Source organism: Panthera pardus, unplaced genomic scaffold (genome assembly GCF_024362965.1).
Source record: "Panthera pardus isolate Hobbes unplaced genomic scaffold, ASM2436296v1 HiC_scaffold_6, whole genome shotgun sequence".
NCBI lineage: Eukaryota > Metazoa > Chordata > Mammalia > Carnivora > Felidae > Panthera > Panthera pardus.
The window spans coordinates 130,916,630-130,929,703 of NW_026526991.1; the positions used below are offsets into that span (position 1 = coordinate 130,916,630).

General features: G+C 46.2%; 1 protein-coding gene and 1 long non-coding RNA gene across 15 annotated transcripts in view; one reads left to right on the top strand and one right to left on the bottom strand.

Annotated features, from left to right (window-relative positions):
- The window catches only part of CELF2 (CUGBP Elav-like family member 2), an 832,193-nt gene that overhangs the window by 169,753 nt on the left and 649,366 nt on the right, over positions 1-13,074 (bottom strand). The gene's annotated exons all lie outside the window — the stretch shown is intronic.
- On the top strand, positions 365-1,967 carry LOC128774941 (uncharacterized). The gene is made up of 3 exons (XR_008419497.1): positions 365-582; positions 734-921; positions 1,608-1,967. It is a non-coding gene; the product is annotated as an uncharacterized LOC128774941 (long non-coding RNA).

Genomic DNA, 13,074 nt, shown 5'->3' on the forward strand with positions numbered 1-13,074 from the left:
TTTACCACTTAATTTTTTTTTTAATCCTTGAGACAAACAATCAGACTAACTTGAAGCACTTTTCAGAGCTTTCTCTAATCAACCTTATTGTTACAAAAAAATGTTCTGCTGAATAAAATATTGAGCGCAAAATCTTCTTTCAACAATTTAGGTGCAATGTAACGGTCGTTTATATTAGAGGTTGATCGTTTATCTTGTTCCTGGGCACCTATACTTTACAAATCACCCTCTGAGAATTCAGTCGGCACCGTAACCCCAGGGGGAGGGAGGTGGATCGGCTCACTGGAGGTGGCGAGGCCCCAGAACATGGTGCAGAACAGAATATGGTGCTCACAGCTCGTTGAGGGACGGGAGTGTGGTAAGATGTAGTGCTGGGACAGGAAGGGCTGTGGTTACCGCTGCTGACAATCAGCTAGGATGAAAAGAGGAAGGCATTGCCACAGGTCTCAGCTAACAGGGAACGGAAGTTCCCAAAATGGGGCTGTTGCATCCAGTCTGTCAAGAGCACGGTGAATACAACGGAGGAGTTAGGCGCCGGGATATTAGTCCTAATGTCTAGAGTTAGGCTAGAGCAAGCATTCCGTAAGTGCCCTCCCAATGAGGGGCCATTTTCATTTCCTCCAAAAATACTCACGGAGGCACATAAAGGGAGGGAAGCAGACAAGAGGGCCTGTACCTTACGCCTTTGCTCTTTATATGGGTAAGTGCGTATTTATAACCCTTCTCCTATCAGCCGTCCTGCAGGGATGCCTTCAGAGCTCTGATCATCCTGAGGCGGCGGGCTGTCAGGGCTCAGGGCACGGGCTCTGAATGCTCGCACCAGCACTTCCTAACTCTGGGCCTTCAACTCTTCATCTGTAAAATGGGAGCAACGGACGTCACCTCACAGAGTCAGGTGTTCATTACAGAACACGGTCCACAGTGTCTCCGAAGTGTTAGCTTTTTCTGCCTTTAAGTCTCTTCTTCTTTGCACTTGTGATACACTAGAGTGAGCGACCATTACAAGCCTTCTTTTCCATTCCATTTTTTTTTTTTTTTAGCAGAGACTCAAACACAATTCCTACCCTAAATAATAATAATAATGTATCTTTTAGTGAGGATTTACATGCCAGGTATGGTGTCAGGGTCTTTGCTTTCATTATTAGTAATCTCTATAACAATCCTATCAGAAAGTAGTATTTTTTAGATGCAAATATTGAAGAAGTTCCTTTCCTAAGATTACTGGCTTACATATTGTGAGAGGAGAATTCAAACCTAGGCCCAGTGGACTCCAGAGCACAAAATATTTCTAATCCATCATGTGGCCAAACACTGTGTCAGGTCTCCCGTGGGCTGAGAGTGAATGGCTCAGGGTAAATCTCAGAGAAGACAAGGCCAAGAGCAAATCCCATTAGGTCCCTGGAATCATACTGCCGAATAAAAGGCAACACACACACACACACACACACACACACACACACACACACCCACACCTTTCAACCATCTGTGAAAAGGAGGGGGCCAAGGGCAGAACTTGACAGTCCATTAAGACTATGTTAAAAGCTGCATTTTCTCAATAATAACTTAATGTCTCCATCTCCACACCCCCTTCCTCTCTATCACCACAGGGTCACTTCCATGAACGCCTCTCAGACACATCTACACATCATTTCTCAACTACTTGCCATTTTGCAAACAACTGTTCCAAAGATCACCATCAAATGCTAAGAGCATGAAAAGCATGGAAGTCAATCTAATAATGACTAGTTATCCTACGAACCGCTGCAAGAGCAGAGCTTCTCAATCAAACGCTTGTGTGCAGGACAGGTGGTCCTAGCCCCACAGACCCCATGTTGCTGGATTCCACACCTGGATCCTAATGGTACTACCACAGACTGGTTAACTTGGCTCGAACGCACGCAAGCTCCTCCTCCTTTGTTTATCTGGACTTTAAAAAAAATGTTTATTTATTTTGAGAGAGAGAGAGAGAGAGAGAGAGAGAGAGAGAGCGTGCGCGCATGAGCAGGAGAGGGACAGAGTGAGAGGAAGACACAGAATCCGAAGCAGGCTCCAGGCTCTGAGCTGTCAGCACAGAGCCTGATGTGGGGCTCGAACTCACAGACGGTGAGATCATGACCTGAGCTGAAGTCAGATTCTCAACCCACTGAGCCCTCCCAGGCCCCCCTTTAGCTCTTCCTCCTTTGGACTCCCAGCTTTCTTTTGGCTGACGCTCATTCTTAGAAGTCAGAGACTTACTGACTTCTTTTGTCCTCATGAGGCTGAACGTGTTGACACCTCTAAGGAAGCCAGAAATTATGTGTCCGACAGTTAAACTTTCGGGGGTACTTGCCAGAGGCCACGGAGAGCCTGGGCACTCTTCACATAGGGGTAATTACGGGAGCAGATAACACAAACCTCAGGAGGATCTTCTATTTACTAGAATCTGACCTGGGGCTTAGGAAATCAGACTAGCTCACTTCTGTGTATTCCCTAGACATCCTCAGCACCCAGGACAATGCAGGAATTAACTGCAAATTCAAATGTTTATCGAGAGCTTACTCTCGGCCAGAAAACTTTGCCAGGTACGTGACATAAAATACCGCCACAGCCCCGCAAAGCTGACATTTTCATCCCCGTTGTGCAAATGACGCAACTGCAAGTCCAAGATAGAGTGGCTTTATCCGATGTCCCACCCCAGAGAAGAGGCCTGTGCAGAGCCTGGACACAGACCTAAAGACCACCTGTGGTTGCTTAGTATTCCATAAACAGGGCTGCTCTAGGGGGAGGCTTCCTGTAGACTCCGTGGCCACTTCCAGGCCCTCGACAGAACCACACGGATCTCTGTTGGCACCTCACCTACAAACTACAAGACGCCGGACGCCAATTCTGCTTTTGCTCTCGGCAAGGAGCCAAATGTAAGGCTCCTCTAGGACAGATGCCATATGGAATCGGACCACGAGTTAGAGAGCACCAAGCCAGCGGGCATTGGTGGTATCAGTCTCAGAGCCAAGATGAAAATATAATGATGTTTGGGGGGAAAAAATGAGAGTACTTGCTTTTTGCTTTTAGCACAGGCACTGACCTACTTCCCTACTCTATTTTTGCGTAAAGAAAACTAGATCAACAGAGGATATGCAAAATCTTCTGAGGTTCCTCTAAGCAGTAAAATATTACAAAAATTATAATAATTCATTCGACATATTATTGTCATTAACTCCAAGACAATAAGCTTTTATATGGTCCAGTGAATTGCAAGTTTCCTTCTAGAGAGTGGTAACAAAAGAATTGATAGTCCTATTCTTTCATCTTGTGGCTTGGAAAGCAACTTTCTGCACTCTATCTCCTTTCATCTATAGGAAAGGAAGAATGACAAACTTACAAAATGGGTATAAGAAGCGATAAGGAGCTGTAAGCAATTGTATCAGTGCTGAAAAAAAGAGAAGACATAAAATGCCCCCTTCAGGATATAGATCAACCCCAAAACAACACAAAAGGGATGCCTTGTCTTGGACAAATTTTGTGTAAAGACAGCTAATTTCCCTGAGGGTTTATCAACAATCTTACTATTCCTATCCTTTTTATCCATCTTATTTTGGTTTTTTGGTCTTTTTTTTTTTTAGAATGTCTTGTGTCCACACTGCCCGACTCTGGACCGTGGTGGAAATGCTCTGTAACTGCGCAATCCAACACGGTAGCCAATGGTTACAAGTGGCTACACCTGAAATTATCGCAGCTGACAAACAATTTTTAACTTTATCTGTAATTAAATACCTCTAACTGCAAATACACTTAAAAAAACTAAGTAGAGTTGAGATTACTAAAATATTATCTCCTCAGGAGGTTTTGGGAAAACCAGAATAAGGGGCCAGGAAAATGACACCAATGCCGGGGGCACCTGATAGCAAGTCTGTAGGCTGGTGGGCCGGATGGTCCTGGGTTCTCGTCCCGGCTCAGCGTGAATGTAACTGTAGGATTCCAATGAACTATGGACCCAGCCTGTGCCTCAGTTTCCTCAGTTGAAAAACAAAGAGAAATAGTTCTCATCTGGCTCTTCATTTCTGTAAGTCTGCGACTGTGGGTTGGGCGCGGATGATGATGTATGGAGAAGATAATTTAGGTAATATGACCAGCTGCCTAAAGCCTGGGGGTGATTCCCCATCTGTGTCTGATGCAGTCCCCTGGGGCTCACAGGTGACTAAGGCACAGGCTGGGGAGCTGACAAGGTGTCACCGACACTGTGCACAGCAGCCTGCAGGCTCAGACGGGGCTGCTACCAGAGCATCATCTCTCTTAATTTGCTCCAATTTTTCCTAATATCCCAACTGTGGTCCCATCATTTCAGTCAGCTGACAGGCTGCTCTTTCAAAGGGCTCAGGAATCGTGGTGTGTGTGTGTGTTTATCACTTGTACTTAAGTAATAGCACATGAAGAAAAGGCTTTTTGGCGATCACAGGAAATTGTCCAAGACTGAGCCGCACAAGGCAAAGGCAGAAGGAAGCTGGCCACGAGCCTGGTGCCTTCCGGTGGGCATGGGCTACAGGATGGTCATGGAAGTCAGTACTACCAACGATCTTCTACACTGTCCATGCTGTTGTTGCTTAGTAATTTTAAAACGGAATTCTCTCCTCCATTGACTGGCAATGTGGCAGCCAGAGTCCAGCAGCAACAGTTTCCTACACTGCATTGTGTTCGACCCAGTGGAGATGTGGACGCGGCCACGTTCAGAAGGCACAATCCTCTATTCTAAACCTTCCCAGCCTCTCACTTTGGGGAAAGGAATCAGCTGTCCTACAACCTCAAGTTCTGGCAATTTCATGTCCTTCTGCAAATGCACCGTTTCAGGGTTACCATGAAGAAAACCTCCATCTTCTACAGTTGCCTTTCAAAGGAGCACCTTTGCCATTGGACTGACACAGCTACTTTTTTTTTTTTTTTTAACGTTTATTTATATCTGAGAGACAGAGCACAAGAGAGGGAGGGAGGGGTAAAGAGAGAGAGGGAGACACAGAATCTGAAGCAGGCTCCAGGCTCTGAGCTGTCAGCACAGAGCCCGATGTGGGGTTCGAACCCATGAACCGTGAGATCAGGACGTGAGCCAGAGTTGGATGCTTAACTGACTGAGCCACCCTGGCGCCCTGCAGCTATATCTTAATTGTATCGGGATTCTGAGTTGCTGAATGGTTTTGGTAAACTTGGCAAAACTCTGGGTATCTGTTGTCTCACTAATAGGATGAAACCAATGACATTCTTGTATTTACCTGGAAGGTACTGTTACCATTTGCCACCAAAACTTTGTGTGCCCAGGCCACACCAAGTACAGGATGGGACCCCAAATCTCTGAAGTGAGACATCTGGAGGTTGGCTGGTGAATTCGCAGCATATTAACTGGAGCACACAATACCCTAAGTGGCTGAAGAGGACAAAGCCTTTCTCTAAATGGTCCAATTGTAAAGTAAGTTAGTTTGTGTTCCTCTAGAACAAAGTTCAAGTTCCCTGTGAGTACATATACATGTATTATGTTTATCCCTGTGCTTTGACAAGGTGAAAAAATACATACTTTATTAAGAACATGTAGCACATCAATTTCATTCACAGATGACCCCTGTGATAGGCATCCTCCCTCTGCATTGCTGGAATTAAGGCTGGATTATATTTGGACGGAGGTCTCAAAGTGATCCGTTTGTTTACCAGGGTGAAATGTAAGCCTGGCTCGTAGGAAATGATTCCTGCAGGAAAGGCCACACGACACAGGCATCTGGACTCACCGAGTAAAAGGGAAACCTTATTATCTTCTCTCAACTTGAATGCTAGTAAAAAGCAGATAGCTGGAAAACCCCCACAAAGAAGTAAATTTGGAGGCATCCAGGGGGTACCTGGAGTCTGAACATACAATAACCCTTGCTGGGAAGGCAGTGAGGCCTCGGCTCTGGATGGCCCCTGCCCAGGAACTCACTTCGTTCAGTGATTTATCGGAACTAGTTCAGTGGACTTCAGACAGGAGCAGGAGGCATTTGCATAGGGAGAGGTTTTTTAGATGAACTTTTAGAAATGGCAACAGGGAAATAATAGTCACATATAAGATTTATGTCGGGCTTCACATTTTCAAAGTCCTCCAGGAGTTCCCATTAATTAATTGTCCCCCCACCCCAAGGCTGAGGTCAGGATTACTGCTCCCACTTTGTAGATGAGAAAACGGAGGGGGGGGCACCCTGGCTCTGGGCGCATGCCCCCTCCAGGCGCCCTCCCGGTCGGATTCACCTGCCCCTGGCTCAGTGGTGCAGAATGCACCTGTCTGCTTGGGCAAGCAACTGTACGTGGTCCTTCTAGATGATGGGAAAACACTGGTTTGGTGCCATCGAGTAAATGAAATGGGAATCATCATGAAGTGAAGGCCAAGGTGGGGGAACCCCCCCACACTGAACGCTAATTTTCACCTAGAGTGTCCCCCATATTCACCTGCTGGCAGCAAACGATGTAAATAAGGGGCACCCTGTCTGGTGCCCTGTCCCTCGGTCCTATCCCCCACGCCTCTTGAGACCAGTAACTCCTGCTTCCGCCACTGGTGACGGCATTTTTCCAGGAGTTACCCGTGCAGCAAGAGGGAGCTACCAGGGCGGACTGACAACACTGGCCACTCGCTTGAAAACACACCGGTGGTGAAAGCGGACGGCTGTCCTTGGCAGGTGGACGTCAAACCCACCTCAAGTTTACTCTCCCACAAAAATCTGTTTCTCTCCTGCAAATTACACAGTTACGGAAGGCTTGCTTTATGTCAGGCACCGTGCTAGGCTTGAAGGAGAGAGTTGAAAAATAGGTCGCTTATGCCCCGGAGCCGCTCCGGGCCAATGAAAAGAGAGTGCACGACGTGAGATCAAAATACAGAGCACCAATGCCCAGAAGAGAGCCGTCCGTACATGAGGGGCTGCGGTAAGCCCGCAACAAGTGATTGATCTGGCCGTGGGGACCGCCACGCGGCATTCCAAACGACGCTTCATCCCTGTGGTCAAAGCTTTAAAGGGAATATAAACAAAATCAGAGGGGAAGGAAGAGGAGGCGTGCGTACCGTTTCACGGAGTCGGCGATGAGATTCAAAGACAGAAGGCTAGAAAAGGAGACTGACACTTGGCAGAGCGCAGGCCCGGTGCCCCTGCCTCCCACGGAGCTTGCATTTTGACACCGGGGACTGAGCCACGCCGAGGGACCCAAGGCTGGGACGGCCACTGCTGCACTGCGCCCTCAGGCTGCATGGCACAGCCCTGTCCACCACCTGCACTCGCAGTGCCGTGGGGTGGGGGGCCCTGCCCTTACTCTCTTTGCCAGTACTCTGCACTAAGTCCCGCGAGGCTCCCTGCCACTCCCAGCCACGTGTGGGGGGATCCCTTCCCTCCTGGGTCCACTCAACCCCCCCATTTGCTCTCCCACGGCCGCGGCCAACAGAAAGCTCTCGGCACCGCCTCGACCTCAGCACATCTAACAAGAATCCTTTCCTGTCGGCTTTGCCTCCAGTTTGGTTTCATGTTCGACTTCCCTGTTTTTCTCACCGGCTCCGACTGCCTCCCACCCTGCCCCAAATCTGGGATCAGGAAGAACGTCTTCCACAGACCAGCAGGCTGATCGCCTGCCCGCCCAGACCTTCCTTCCTTCTCTCACAGCTGAACCTACAGAAACGATAATTAACTGAGCCCCCAGGCAGGCGCACAGTGAGACTGTGGAGTCCTTGATGACAGCGATGTCTTGGTCCATCATTAATTCAATGGGTATTTATAAAGTGACCCCACGATCCAGGCATTATTCAAGGTGCTGGAGAGACAGCGGTGAATACAAGGAGGTAAAACTGCCTTTTGTGGAGCTTATTTCTACAAGGGGGCATAAAATGGCAAAATAAGCAAGTCTTCCAAGAGATCAGAGATCATCTCAATGGAGAAAAATAAAGCAGAGGCTGGAGATAGGGAGTGTGGGGGAAGGGGTACAATTCTGAACAAACATTCAGGGAGGGTTTCATTTGGAAGGTGAGTATGGTACCTACACAGTGCCCGTGTATCCTCAATTTAATAGAGAAGAAGTCTTTAAAGTAGTAAAACTGAAGTCACGCGCTATGCAGAGCGGAACCGTGATTATAAAGAAGCAGGCAATTCCACCTGACAATCCTCTATTGAATCTAAGGGTCGATACGCCACTTACCAATGAGTTAACGACTCACGCCTATTTTTCTCTAAATGCCCGCTGGGTCCACTTGCCCCAGCAGAGCCACTGTCCTGATTCTGGCTATTCTGGTGATAAAACCATTGCAAAATCCATTCAGGGGGGTCTCCTACTTTGGATGAAAGGACAAAGAGGTCACTGACCTTTGTCCTTGGCCTTGTACTTAGAACTCTATCTACCCTTCCGTTAAATATTGATCATCTGTCCATCCATTATTCATTTTATCATTTATCAATGGCAAAATTGAATCTCAGGCTGGTCTCTCCTCAACCTGCATTTGGCCTACCTTCCTCGGTCATAAATGACGTGTAATCAAGACGTGCAAGTTAAAATGAATGCCAGCCTGAGGGGTGCAGCCGGCAGCGTGAGGCTTTATATAAATGCACCAGACATCAGCGATGCCACTGTTTCCTTCCACTGATCTGGAAAATCTAAAGCTGACAGCATATATAGGATCTAATTACGTCATATTAATGACAGTTGAGATCACCAAACAGCATCCATTTGTGAAGGAAGACATGTATTTCTGTAGAGTAACAGTTTATTTGATTCAGATGTATTTTTTTTTAAATAATGCCTTCAAGCTCCTACGTTCGTGCAATGTCAGCAAGAGAATCAAGACAGAAAGGACCTCAGAGTGGTCAAAATGTATGTCACAAAGTTCCTGCCCTGATGTTTACGCCCTTTAAATCCTTTGGGGGAGCTTCTCAATCCATTCCTCAAAGATTTCTTATACTTTCTGTTGGTTTTTCACAGCCTTGATCATCTGCCTTTCAAACCCACAGGAGACTGAAGTAGCAAATGAGAGGGTTTGCAGTAGGTGGCCCATGGGGTGACAGCCGACAGACAGGCGATTCTGACGGGGCATAGCGGTGGAAAGCCTGCTCTGAGCTGGGGCTGAATTCTATTCTCCAGGAGTTCCCAAGGACAGCAGCACAGCAGAATAATTAATTTGTATAATGGTGATCTTGTCTCATCGAAAGGGTCAAAATTATGCTCAATAACTATGTTTAAGGAGGCAGGGAAATATGTAATTCACTCTTAAGAAGGATTCCTTCAAAATGAGACAATAAAGAGCCTGTGCCTTACGGGATACGCTTTCAACTCTCCTGCAAACTTGGCTAATAAGGCTGACTCATCCCCCAGGGGCTCCAGGTATCTGAGACATTACTCTCTCATTCTAACACACCGTGAGCATCAACATTCAAGATTTGGGGACCGTCTAATTTGCTGTCATTGGATGCAGCGACCAGTTCTGCCAAGACGGTTCGGCTTTTGGGGGTTAACTTTCCTCAGTCATCTGCTCTATTTTTACCAGCTTGCTATTACGGTTCTTGTTGCGTTGGGGCTGGGACAAGTGAGGGAAGTGGGTGGGAGTCTGGGGAGAGAGAGGAATTGCTCCCTTTGGGGATTTTGTTTTTCTAAAGTAAATTATGTTTGTTCACTGACTAAGAAGTAAACGTTAATTCTCTCTCTTTACGACATCACAAAAGATGAGGTTTGTGGTTTGAAAATTGGAAATAACAGGTGCCTATGATACCGTTCAAGGCACTAATCATGAATTTTCTAGAATCTTTCTGTCCCAGCATAAAAAAAAGGCAACAAGAGGCCCTACGGAGATTGCATGGGATTCCTAGATAGCAATCCACAACGTTCGCCTCTCTGATGGTCTGCTTGAAGACATTGGTAAAAGTAATGGAAAAACAGGGCCAAGTCTGTATCACTACTCAGTGAAGACTTCCGGAATTGTATGCATGGGAGCTCAATGGGTATGTCTCCCTATGAGACAAAATACCAGTGGCCATGCTACAAAACCATGTATCAAGGGTTTGCGCAAAGTCAAATTGGCATGCCACTTGGCTAGTTTTTGAGTCCTGACATCACATCTGAAGAGATCAATACCAAATACCACACTTTGATTCAGAAATCTCTAACACCCCCTTCTCTCCCTCAGCATGTCATAAATTCCATTTAGCCTCTTCAATCACCAATTAAAATAGGTTTTGACATTTAATTTGCTTATTTCTTTAAAAACACACCATCAGATCTAACCCTCTAAACAAATAAGAATGAAAATAGGATTATGTGCTAAATTATAATAGCTGTTATTCTAAGAGGCTGAATATCATTATATCAAAATTCCCCATAGCTGATTTTTTTTAAAGCCATTTCTTCATTTTTTGACACTACATCTGGCACAATGAATACAGATGATCATTTGTTTATGTATCTGTCTAACTGCCTCTCCCAAACACAGCCAGATGGAGTCTTTCAGAATCAAATTAATTTCAGATTAATTCACTCTGGACTCACTCCAGTCTCATGACTCTTTGCTTTGAGGCATCAACCAAATTGATGTGAAGTCATGAACTTAAAAGAGCACAGGTTCCTTGAGATCAAGGGGGAGAAAGCAGTACAAGTCAGTGGTTGCCCCCATGCCTGGAAAGAAATCCATCCTAAGTCCTGACCAACATCTTGCCGGGTCAGAATCATCCAGGAAGAATTTCCTTTTGGATCCAAACAGGATCATGGCTAATTTCACATCCAATATTCGCAACGCCTTGAGATGATTCCAGTAGAAATGAGCGACCTAATTACTAACATCAGGACCCACAATGTTAGGGTAAACTTGCCATATACGGGGAGTCAGGTAGGACACTCGTGAAGCCAGAGAGGTAATTCTAAACACCCAAAGTGCACATTCCCCCTCTCTAGCTGTAGCCACTGAAGCTACTATCAACAAATGTAACCAGGCTTTGCATGCTGTCAATCTCCGTGGATGCCTTTATTACTGTACTTGTTTCAATTGCAATTTGGGTTTCCATGGAGACCCAACAGTCAGCTCTAGAAAATTATAAGATAAATGTCAGGTGGCGATAACAGTGTTAATGAAGCTTCAGTGACAAGAAGCTCTGGGCTTCAAATAATAAGCTTATTTCCATTAGCATATGTATAACCTGTCAAAAAATCTGGAAGAGAGTATTAAAAATTAAATATCTACCTATGTATATTTAAGAGGAGAGGGGAGAGACCCCCCTGGAGTGGCTTAAATTTGGTGGGTCAATCTGAATGAGAGAAAAAAAAAAAGTAATTGCTGGTTTCTTGGGAAAATTAGGTACCAGTCATGGGTCCCAAGGTGGCTTTAGCTGTCATGAAGAAATGCCTTACTTCGCCCAGTAATGGATGGAACTTTTTTCTTCGAAGGTGGTGAATCTCTTTTGTTTCTGGAAGCGAAGAGCTCAGCTCGCTAAGTCTGACCACGGCAGATTGGGAGCTTCGGAGAAATAAATGCTACAAGCAGCCTCATGGCAGCAGGATTGAGCCTGCCGCCTCCCCCTCTCTCCAGGTTGTTGGATGACTATAATTAGATTGCTAGAATCCAGAATCCAAAACCACCCTCGAGTAGCCTACAGCCAAACACGGGCCACTGAAAATTCTCCCAGGAAGGCTCGGTCAGGTCAAAAAAAATTGACAACGGCGGATTGAAGTAAGTTTGATGCATTTTGAACATACAGGTTCAGACTGTGCAAATGTGAACGGCAGCTCCGTTCAAGGACACATTTTACAAAAAAGGAACCGAAGGAAAAATAACTTTCCTTTTGTTTGGAAAAGATGATTCAGACATGGAACACGTTTTTTTTTATATTCTCGTCAGGAACGCCCTTCAAGACCCGGAAGTGTTAAAAGGGTGATCATCCTGCAAATCAGAGACAAAAAGACAACCTGTGCGTGGTAACTGCTCACGATTCAGGACTCTCTGACCTTGCCACAGCATCCACTAGGACTTCTTTCATTGCACCACATGTTTTCCTTCATTTAGTTAACAACTATGTTTGGAGCGCCAGGCACCGCCGCATGTCACAACACAATGATGAGTAGGACACCGTCACTGCCCTTACGTTTCTCATGGTCTCAGGGCAACCGAACAGCCAAAGTTTTGAACAAAGTATTACAATATATAGATATCTATTCTGCCCTTGTTTGGTCCTTGTTGAAGTAACTCCGTGACTGGGGCAAAGCAACTCTATTTGCACTAGTCTACCCTGGGAACACTTCAACCCCTCCTCTATCCATTGTATCTCTGTCTGGACTGCTCTAACAAAAATGCCATAAACTGGGTGGCTTATAGACAACAGGTATCTATCGTTCACAGTTCTGGAAGCTTTAAGTCTAGGATCCAAGCACTGGCAGGTTCGGGGGCTGATGAGAGCCCACTTGCTGGTTCATAGATGGTTGTGTTTTTGCTGGGTTCTCATGTGATGAAAGGGGTGAAGGCATTATCTTTTATAAGGGCACTAACCGCATTAGGAGGGTTCCACCCTCATGACCTAATCATCTCCCAAAGGCCCCCATATGTCTCTCGATACCATCACCCTGGGCATTAGGTCTCAACATTTGAATTTTGGGGAGACACAAACATTCAGTCCAAAGGACACCATTACTACTCTGGACTCCCTTCCTTCCACTCCACTTTCCAGGAGGAAGATGAACGGGGTCAAACCCGAGGTTCAGGACGTGAACTGTAACCGGCTGTGGTGCTATGGCAGAAACTTGTGGTGCAGCTTTTGAAGAAGTTACAATTTACTGTTTCCCCATCAAGCATTTTCTTTTCCTCTTTAGAAGGCCCCCTGGTAACTCCATATGGCTGGTGTACCGTGTAGGAGGGCTGTCTCCAGGCTCCGAGAGGCGGGGACCTCTCCTAGCTTTGCGAGCTCTAGCATGACAGAGTGAGGTCCAGGGGGAAGTGGGCAGAGAATGAATGGCTCAGCCTAGATGCTCTGGTTATGAGGAGAAAGCCCTTACTACTTTTCCTAACAGCCTGTCCCTACAATCTTTCCTCCCTGACCGAAACAGCCTTGGACTTCCTTTTCACGGAAGCCTCAGCTCACAAAA